The sequence below is a fragment of the Pyxicephalus adspersus genome, chromosome 1 (assembly GCF_032062135.1).
Source record: "Pyxicephalus adspersus chromosome 1, UCB_Pads_2.0, whole genome shotgun sequence".
Taxonomy (NCBI): domain Eukaryota; kingdom Metazoa; phylum Chordata; class Amphibia; order Anura; family Pyxicephalidae; genus Pyxicephalus; species Pyxicephalus adspersus.
Genome location: NC_092858.1, coordinates 117,059,618 through 117,069,740, shown reverse-complemented (window position 1 = coordinate 117,069,740; position 10,123 = coordinate 117,059,618). Strand labels below are relative to the sequence as shown.

The window sequence follows — 10,123 nt, the reverse complement described above, 5'->3', positions numbered from 1 at the left end:
GCAGGGAAGTCTGATCCATCTAGGGATGTCCTGCATTGGGTCCTGCATCGACCTTGAGCCAGCCCTCCGGGCGCTACCATCTTCGTCTCTTCTTCTGGGTTCTTAATTCTACATCACCCGACCCAGGCACGAGATTGGGTGACGTAGGATGGAAAAAAACGTGCCGATCTTACTGCGCATGCAAGATCGGCAAGTTTTTTTCTTTGCGCGAAAAGGCTCTTTCTGTGCATGCCCTGGATGCATGGGCAGAAGGAGCACCCAAGGGCTTTGCACTCCCATTCATTCTCGATTGCCAATTAGTAAGCGGTGTTGCACCCTTTATTTTTTTAAAAAAGTGTTGCACTTAAAAATAAAAAAAACACTAACAAACAGAATGTTTACTTTAAATAAAGGGGTTGTCTACACTTTTATGTATAGAGAATTTTCTGAGTTGAGATACGCTTTAAGTAAAAGTTTGTTGTATGTGGACTGTTCATCTTGTTGCCCTGATAAAGGGGACCATTGCACCTCTGAAACACAGTTGGTAGTCAGTAAAGGAATGCTGACATTTCCTGCCATTTTTATCTTGTTTTTACGCACCCATCTAAACAAGCCTTTGGAGTGAGCTGTTGGTTTTATATCTAGAGAGACCTGGTAGGTCCCAGTATGTTGCGAGAAGAGGTGTGCAGCTTAAAGCATGACACCTGTTTTCTTTCTATGTTATCTCCCCATGGAACTTGGTGAAGCTGCTAGCCTCTGTTGGATCAGTAAATCTGGAACTTGTTTCTCAGAGGGCTCCTTTCCTCCTTCTCCTGGAAAGCATGTACATTAGTTGTGCTAAAACTTTTGTCACATAGCATTTTTTCACCCCTTTGGGGCATTTCTATCTACATAAGCAAGTTATCCACGAAGCATGTCATGTCATGTCCTTTGGAAATTTTTAACTAATTTCTAACAGGATGCAAAAATTTACCGCTACATGACTAGATTATTTTGATTTGTCATTACATGCAAAACGTTACTGTGTTCAAATTAATAATACTCCTTTTACAATTATTAATTTTATTATTACACAGTATTTATATAGCGCCATCATATTTTGCAGCGCTGTACAAAGTCATGTCACTAGCTGTCCCTCAAAGGGGCTCACAATCTAATGTCCCTACCATAGTCATGTCTTTAATACAGTCCAAGGTATTTTTGGGGGACAACCAATTAACCTAACTGCATGTTTTTGGAATGTGGGAGGCAACCGGGACTACCCGGAGGAAACCCAAGCGAACACGGGGAGAACATGCGAACTCCATGCAAATAGTGTCCTGGACGAGATTCGAACCAGGGACCTAGCACTGCAAAGGCCAAAGCACTTACTCCAAACCACCATGCTCAATACTTAGGGACCAAAGTTCATTTATGTTAGTTCTGTGTAAGATCAAACTTGTTGGCTATATACCATGTAAAACGTTACCAAATTTTCTGGATTGGTTTTCAAGTTCAATTTTAATCTTTTAAGATTAAAAGTTTAGTTCTTTGATTAGTGTAGGCTGTAAACTTAGTTTGATCCAGAGATTGCTTTACAAATTGAGGTGCTAATTTTAAAGAAAAATCCATGCTTATTTTTTTTTCTCGCTGAAGTAAGGCTTTTAAGAGATCAGGTAGTATCCATAAAAACACAAATGTACTGATGGTCCTGGGTAGAAATGGGTACACCACCTACAAAGTTCATGGCGTTCTCTTAAACAGTATTTTCAGTGCACCACATGCCTTCACAAGTGGGTTATGGGTGCAGACATTTAGACATTGCAGACAAAGATTGGACAGAATTTAAAATAATTTTTTTTTTTTTATCTCAGGGCTAGTACATCTTTTAAAATGTAGTGGTTTTCCTAACCCCCAAATGAGCAATTAATAAGCATCTGTTTCAGTACCACCTTTCTGTATGGTTTGGGGATTACCAGCTTCTCAATAATATAAAGCTTTGTTGATATGCTTTACATATTTTTATCTGCTCAACTGCCAAGAAAGTAAGTAAAAAACGTTTTCCCAGGCCCTGATAAGGGTAGGGTATTTTCTCTATGACTAATAGAGGGTTGCCCAATCTCATGGCTGTAGGGGTCACCGTCACCAGTTCTTCTGCTAAAACAAAGCAGGATGAAACTATGACTCCTGAAAGGAGTCATCTAAATCCAAATTTTTCATGCAGTCCTACAATTCAAATGTATCCCTAGATTCAAATATAGATTCCTGGTTTGAACCAACACATCTCCCAAAATGTATTTAAGTCCATCCCAATAAATAACAAGCAAGATCAACCAGCTCTTTGGCATCAATTGCCACTACAAACTTCATGAAGACAATTAAATACTCTTGAGTAAAACAGTGTAGACATACACTACAATCTTTCTAGCTCACAAGTCCACACAGAAAATTGTGTGACTGATACTAAAACAGTTTCACCATCTTCTTCCATGACAGGCACTGGCCCTTCAAATAGCAGGTTCTGCTACCAGTGTCCTTATTCTCCACCATATGCAATTGCAACACAGGCAATTGGTGCCATGTGCCCTATTTGTCATTTTTTTAAAGCACGGAAACCGATCCGGTGATTTTCCTAAACAGTGGTGTTTTAAAGTCTCCAAGAAAGAAAACAATACTCACACCCCCAGCAGACTAAACCTGCCTGGTTCCCAGCCTACAGAGCACTGTGCATAAGCATGGCCAGATCTTTTAATCACATTTTGTAATAATCATAATTTTAACCGCATATAGTGAGAGTTTGTAATGTGAATTCCCTATCGTGATACCCTTGACATCTGGGTTATGGTGCAAAGCCATGGCTAAGTGCTCCATGACCAGTGCATAAAGCAGCGGGGAGAGGGGACAACCTTGTCTCATACCATTAAAAATTTGGAAGGAATCGGATAGTGCACTGTTGAACTGCACAGAAGCTTTTGGTAAGGAGTATAATCCTGAGATTCTTGATATCATGCTGGGGCCCAAGCCCACCTCGCCTTTTTGGCGTCTACTGATAAAAGACACATTGGTGTTCCTGTAGATTTAGCATATTGGGTCAGTAGGATGGTATTAATGGTGTTGTCTGCCTTCCTCCCATAAATGAACCCGGTTTGATTTTTGTGAATTACTGTTGGCATGTATGGAGAGAGTTTGCTATCAGTTTAAAGAATATTTTTGCGCCATTTAATAGAGATATGGGTCTAAAGTTTGAGCACATTGTGTGGTCTTTGCCTGGTTTGGGGAGTACTGTAATGTGCGCTTCTAGACTCTGTGATGGGAATGATGTGTTAGGAAAGGGACTGGATAAAAGGCATGTATTTTGTAAAATCGAAGGGTAAACCCATCTGGGCCTGGGCTTTTACTAGCTGGTGTGGATTTTATTGCTGCGCTTACTTCTTCCACAGTAAATGAGGATTCTAGATGAGATGTCACCTCTGGGTCTAGTACGGGAAGGGCCGTGTCAGATATATTTTTTCAGGAGAGGGAGGAGTCACTGGGTCTGGTCGTATTTGATATGAATATGATATATGTCAGAATAATACTCGTAGAATGCCTGCAGGATGTCCTAAGGGATGGATGTCATCATACCATTGGCAGTCAGTATATAGAAGGTATATATGTGGTTGACGTGTGCGGATGAAGTCCTTGTGCCGAGAGTCTACCACATTAATCCCCATATTGGTAGAATCATTTACGGAAACAATCGCAGTGGTGCGCTAAATCATAATTCCAAAAGGCGTGTTCTAGCCCCTAAAAGTTCTAGGATTACATCAGGGGCTATACTTTGCTTATGTTTTGATGTCTTGTGTTTTATTTCTTTTTAAATCTGCCCCCTTGCTGTATTAGAACCCTCCTGAGGACAACTTTTATAGCTTGTATAGGGAGGCAAGTGGAGTCCAGGAGTGATCCCTGATAGAATTGGATATTGTGTCTAGGACTACGTTCGCACATATTGGGTCTTTGAACAGAAAGTTGTTACACTTCAATGTCCATTCTCTAAGGCCTGATTGTGGAATTTGAAGGGTCAGGGATACTAAGGAGTGATCAGACCAGGGGCAAGAGTCTATGGATGCAGTCGGGTGCCAGTCCAGTGCAGGATGACTCACTAGTAGATAATCTATGTGGGAATACATACAGCGATTTGAATCAAAAGTATAATCCTTGGTCGTCGGGTGCAGAGTGCCCCAAATATCCAAATGTCTAAGATCATATAAGCTTGGGGCTAAAGGAATTCAGCTTGGAATAGGAGAATGGAATTTTCCAAGTTGAGGTATGGATGCTTGGGTCTAGTGCAGATTTTAGATCACCTCCCACAATATTAGTACCTTCTGCCACCCCTTTCAGGGTCTCCAAGTATTGAGAAATGGCCATTGTGGGTGGGTGCATAAAAAGAGGCAACTGTAAGTTTATGCCATATGGAAAATTCGAGGATCAAATATCTGCTCTGGGGGCCAGAGTGGGAATCTATTATCTGTACTGGTAGGGTTTTATGAAACGCTATAGAGACTTCTTTGGTTTTGGATTCGGGATTAGAGGTATGGGACCGTATGGAGTAACAGCGGTTATAGAGAGATGGAATCCGATTGGTTTGAAAGTGGGTCTCTTGGAGGAGTAATGTTTGCACGCTTGCCTTGTGTTGGGCATATAATTGTGAACGCCTTTTGGGGCTATTAGGACCCTTAGTATTGAGGGTACAGGTTTTTGTGGTTAAATTTTAGGTGGGGGCATTGGGGTAGGGAGAAGGGAAAGAGGGTCACCAGACGGGCTAGATTCTCTCTCGTGGGGTGAGAAACTAAGGTGGGATCAAAAATTCCCAAACTTCCATGCGGCCAAGACGGTAGGCATAAGTATACCAAACGGGCTTGTGGGACCCACTGAAAAAGGAAATTACATTATAAGGTATTTATCCGCTGCTAGCCCTTGATCGTAAAGGTCTGGTGTTTTAGATGGCCTGGTCAACAGCCCAAATAACAATCAAGGCAGCCATCGGTAGATGGTGTCAGATAATCAGTTACTATATCCTGTAGAGATATCAAGGAATAGGAAAAGGAATACCATACCTACCAGTGTATGTAGAGACCAGGGGGGATGGGGGGAGCTAAACATGTCCAGAGTCAACTCCAATGCTGGGGCTTCTTTCTTCAGAGAATTCTTCAGAGAATTCTTTCTTCTGCAGAAAAAAAGTTCCATCCATATATGCAGGAGGTTGAAAGTGTCATACCAAATTCATATTGCTGCGAGGGAGCTGCAGTGGAAAATCATAACCAAGGGGGCAATGATCACTTCTGGTCAGGAATGTTTAATTCAATTGTAGGCCTGAGAAAGCCCTTCAGGAGAAGATCCGCCATATAAACCGAAAGGAACCAGGAGTAACTGAGGGGAGTCAACTGCCATAGAAAGGGGCTGAAAGCCCCTTCTGGTAAGTAAAGAAGAACTCCAGTAACTATGTACAAGGAGCGTATTCCATTGAAGATGTATTCTTGCAATAGTGGGAGACCAGATGAATATAGCAGGAGACAGGTATACATAAACTGATGCTAATCTGTCGGTATTTGGTTGCTCAGGATATCTAATAAACACTCCCAGTGATATTTAAAAACTTCGTAGGGGTGAGGACACTTGTCGTGAGTTAGGGCCTTCTGCATGCTCAGGAGTAGCTTCAGCGGGAGTTGGAGAAGCTGGGGGATGAAGGATGTTGCTGGGGAGTAGGAGTGCTCTGACATAGCGTAGGCATTGCTGATGGCCATTCTGGTAATATAATGGAGGGGGGGGGGAGATGCAGATCCACAAGCAGCTGAGGAAGTTCTTCTTCGCTGGAGGGCAAAGAATGTGCTTTTTGCCACCCTTGCGTATATAATCAGGTGAAAAGGATACCCCCACCTGTAAGGGATGTTTATTTCTTTCAAGGCATTGAGCAGTGGCTTAAGAGCTCTTCTGAGGTCCAGTGTGAACTTGGATAGATCTGGCAGTAGTTGAAGATGAGCACCAGCATATTCGACTCAGCATCTCTAGCCTCCCTCAAAATTTTCCTTGGTCCTGTAAAAATGGATCCTGCACATAACATCCCTTGGCCGCAGATGGTCCTTACTATGTGGGCCCAGTGTTCTGTGTACTCAATCGCCAGGTCTACATCAGGAGGTACACCCAGGAGTGACGCAAAAATGGAGCATGCTGCGGTATGGAGCTCTGAGTTTGGAACAGATTCTGGCAACCTCCTGATGCGTATATTTTTTAATCAATTTTCAGCTTCGTCATGGAGCAAAACTAGGGTGTTAAGTTGAGCTTCATGTCATTCTAAAATCGTACTGTGGGCTGCCATCTGGGTAGAGAGGTCAGCGCAGGTGGTTTGCAACGCTTTAAGCGTGGTAGCTGTGACCTGCTATAAAGAGCGCTGCATAGCCTGAAATTCGGATTTACAGCTCGCTTCCAGTCTGCCAATACTTTGTTCTAAATCTTGTCTAGTGGGCAAGGCCCCGAGATGTGCCCTCTAGTCCCAGTTTTCCTCACCTGTTGCTGAGGGAGTGCTGGATATGGAGGATTCCTCAATGGTGCCAGGGACGCAAGGGCTCCTGATCAGAGACCTTGGAGCTCTGGACATATGGATGTGTGCTTCTTCCGTGATGTTTGTGGCTTCTGGATCCCTGTTTTGTCCAGGATGCCGCTTTTCCAAAGGCTGCGATCGCGCCTGCACGTTCCCACCCAAGCTCCCATCTTTCAAAACGTTAAAAAAACATTTGTTTGTTGTTCTAAATAATTTCCATTAACCTTTAGTTTGCCTGATTTGTTTTTTGTTAAATTTCTATTTTGCAATTTATTAATATTTACAGTTTATTTTGCTTTTGTTCATTCTTTATTTTGATTTTCTTGGAAAAAGCATCTATAAAAAAAACAGCTAAATTGTACTTGTAAAAATGTATTGCAATGCCTTGTACTAGAATCATTATTTTTGTGTCTTTTAATAGAATGCAGGTTATAGAAATATATATTTTTGACCCACAAAAATAATGTTTTCTTCAATAAACACAGCAAATAAATAAACTGCAAAAGTGTGGAATTTTTTTTTAGTTTAATGCTCTTTTGGATTGCATATTAATTATACATATAAATCATTTTAAGAAGACCAAGTCAACAAAAGAAAGCCTGGTTTAGCCTTAAACTAGGTAGGCATCACTTATGTAATGAAAATAGCTAGTAGTGAATAAACAGACCCATAGCAAAAGCATAAAAACTGCTTGGTCCATAGGGGTATATAGGTGAGGTTTGAGAGACATGAATGTTTAAAGATATCCGGCTGCTTAATTGCAGCAGCAGACAAGTGATCCTGGGGTATGGGAAACCCCCTAATCAGGACTTTTCCAAGCTCCCTATGGAAATTCTTGTATTTACACTTCTTCGTCCAAATCACCTTGTTTCAACACCAGGTTTGCACATTAAGCAACCAAAAGTACAGGATATGCTAACTCTATCTGTGAACCAAACTGATATTGTAATACAAAATGATTCAGTCAGTTCTTACTGTCCATTCCTATGAAAGCATCTCCCGTTCTATTGTGTGATTCTTCTACTACCTCCTGGATTGTAAGCTCTTTGGGCCAGGGTCCTCTCCTCCTCCTGTGTCACTGTCTAGATCTGTCTGTCATTTGCTACCCCTATTTAATGTACAGTGCTGCGTAATATGTTGGCGCTATATAAAACCGGTCTATTGATAATAATAAAAAAAAAAAAAGAGTGATTTGTCACCAGGGTATAGGACAAGCTAATTAGTATAATTAAAGGTTATAAATGAATCCCAGGGTGGATGATAGGGTTTCTCAGCCTCTGATTCCATGTACCACCTTGTTTTATCTTTCTTTTACTGATTCTATTGCAGTCCATCTCTCTCCTTGTAGATATTTCTATCTATCTATTCCCTCTCTGCCTACCTCCATCTATTTATATCATGGATTTGTGACCTGTGGCATATTTGCCTAGGCAGGCATGTAAAAGCTTTTTTTTCACTAGTACCTAGAAGACCCATTGCAATAGGCTGTAAATGACTTGGCAGAAATTTTAAAGCAAGTCTGTCCTTGGATAGCCACAGCCCACCCCACATATATAACAGTGTAGGACAACTGGAGTTTGAGAATGTCATTGTGTGAACAAAGACCAGCAGCATACACAGTATTTCTGACGGTGCAGGGTTTTTGGATGATTTGATGTCTAAAGGTAAAGTCTTAGGGGATTACCAAAGTGCAAGGCTAGGTACACACGTGCAATGGTTATTGTCCGATAATCGGCTCAGCACCGATATCGGACGAGAATCTTGCGTGTGTACAGTGATTGTCGTCCATCGTCTTAACGATTGTCCTGGCAGATCCACGGATGATGGACGACAAATGATCCTAATAGAAGTGAAGGTGTGAGATCACAGCGGGGTCCCACCCCGTCATTCTCCCTCCTTCATAGAGCAGAAGGATGCTGTATGTACAGCACTCGTTCATGCATTGTGCAGTAGTTTTTCATTGTAAAGGATCATGTAAGATCCTTTCCAACGACAAGTATTTCACGTGTGTACATAGCCAAATAGGAGAATAGTTCAGAAGGCAAATGTTAACTATCAAATAAGAACATTATTTTGCATGCTCCATTTAATTAATCAGATTTGCCTTTTTATGCACAAAACTGAAAAAAACAATAGGACTACAATGCTCTATTGTTATACAGTCAGCAAGCCAGTGAACACTTGTAAAATTGACACCTAAATACTGAAGCACAGGGAGAACAATCATAACTTGAGTGTTTTCCCCTTTACACCTTCTCAAAAGAAAGGTGCTTTCATGGAGCAGTTTTTTTTTTTTTTTTTTTTTTAAGCCAGCAAAATTTTAGTTTATATCCCCAGAGCGCTAGTGCTTCAGCTCTCAAATCTAGGAAAGCAGTCCTATCCCTACCTCCCCACCTGTCTATTTACAAAGCTGAAGAGAGGTAGGTGGAAATACCTACAGCTCTGGGTGTAAGAGAGCTGAAGCTAGCAGCCTAGAAGAGCGGGATTTGCAAAAACCTGGAAGTAGAAAAAAAGGGGGTTAACTAAACTGCTGCATGAAGTGATCTTGTTTTTGAGGAAAAAGTAACACCTAAAATTATTCCCCATTGGAGTTGGCAAGGTGTAAACCTCCCCTAAACATGCAGATGAGAAACATACCTGTAGATTATAAAAGCAGCAAATATACTTACTTTACAGTTGTCTTCTACCCATATGATGATGACATTGATGCACGTCCATGGTATAGTCCTGTGGAATGCAAAGCAAGTAAAATCACAAGCAGATCTTACAATAGAGAGGAACATCTTAAAAGATCTCACCTGCACGCATTTTACAAGATTTAATCAAGGATCGCAGATTGAATCCCATTTAATACCTGTTGATTCAAGGATGGCTGAGGAGAATATAACAATCCCAAATAGACTTTTTTTTTTTTTTTACCTGCAAATATTTTTTGGTGACTTGGGGAGGAGGCCCAGCCAGGTGAAGGTCAACACGTACCATGTCCCCAAACCTAGAGATCATATTCAGGGGTTACAAAATGGAATCTAATACTGTAATGCTGTTTTACTCCATTACAAGACAACCTCCCCTATACAGCACACAATAAGGATGACAACAGGCTGCAGGGAATTCCCACCTTGATAGACAATCATTGATATCAGGACAAGTACTCATCCCTGTGATAAGTTCCCACTCTCTGTAAAATCTTCCCCAGGAATGGAGGCATGGGGGTGATATACAGACAGGTACCCAATTGTGCCAAATACACAGCAAACTTTTCATATTTAGCTTTAAACAAAGTGCAGGCTCAATTTCCATTTACGGATTATGCTAGCTGAACAAACGTGACTTTATTGAGTATATATTTAATTATCTACGTGCCCCTACATATTTAGGATACAGGCCAGAAGTACAGAAAGCCAAACACTATGTTACAGACACAGAAATATAATGAACCCGTGGCGAATCTGCTGGTCTCTTAACACAGACCCGACTCCATCTTCCATTTTTCTGAGACGCGACCTCTCACTCGCACTAGTCCCCACCACCTACCCAAACCTCGTCGCAGCAAATTATGTGTGAGAGTGATGTTTTAAATAAACCAAT

At 41.4% G+C, this 10,123-nt stretch overlaps 1 long non-coding RNA gene across 1 annotated transcript in view; it reads right to left on the bottom strand.

Moving 5' to 3' along the window:
- Positions 1-10,056, bottom strand: part of LOC140340103 (uncharacterized) — a 25,160-nt gene extending 15,104 nt beyond the window's left edge. The window contains exon 1 of the long non-coding RNA XR_011922589.1: positions 9,205-10,056. This is a non-coding gene — a long non-coding RNA (uncharacterized lncRNA). The remainder of the gene's footprint in view (positions 1-9,204) is intronic.
- Positions 10,057-10,123: the final 67 nt, after the last annotated feature.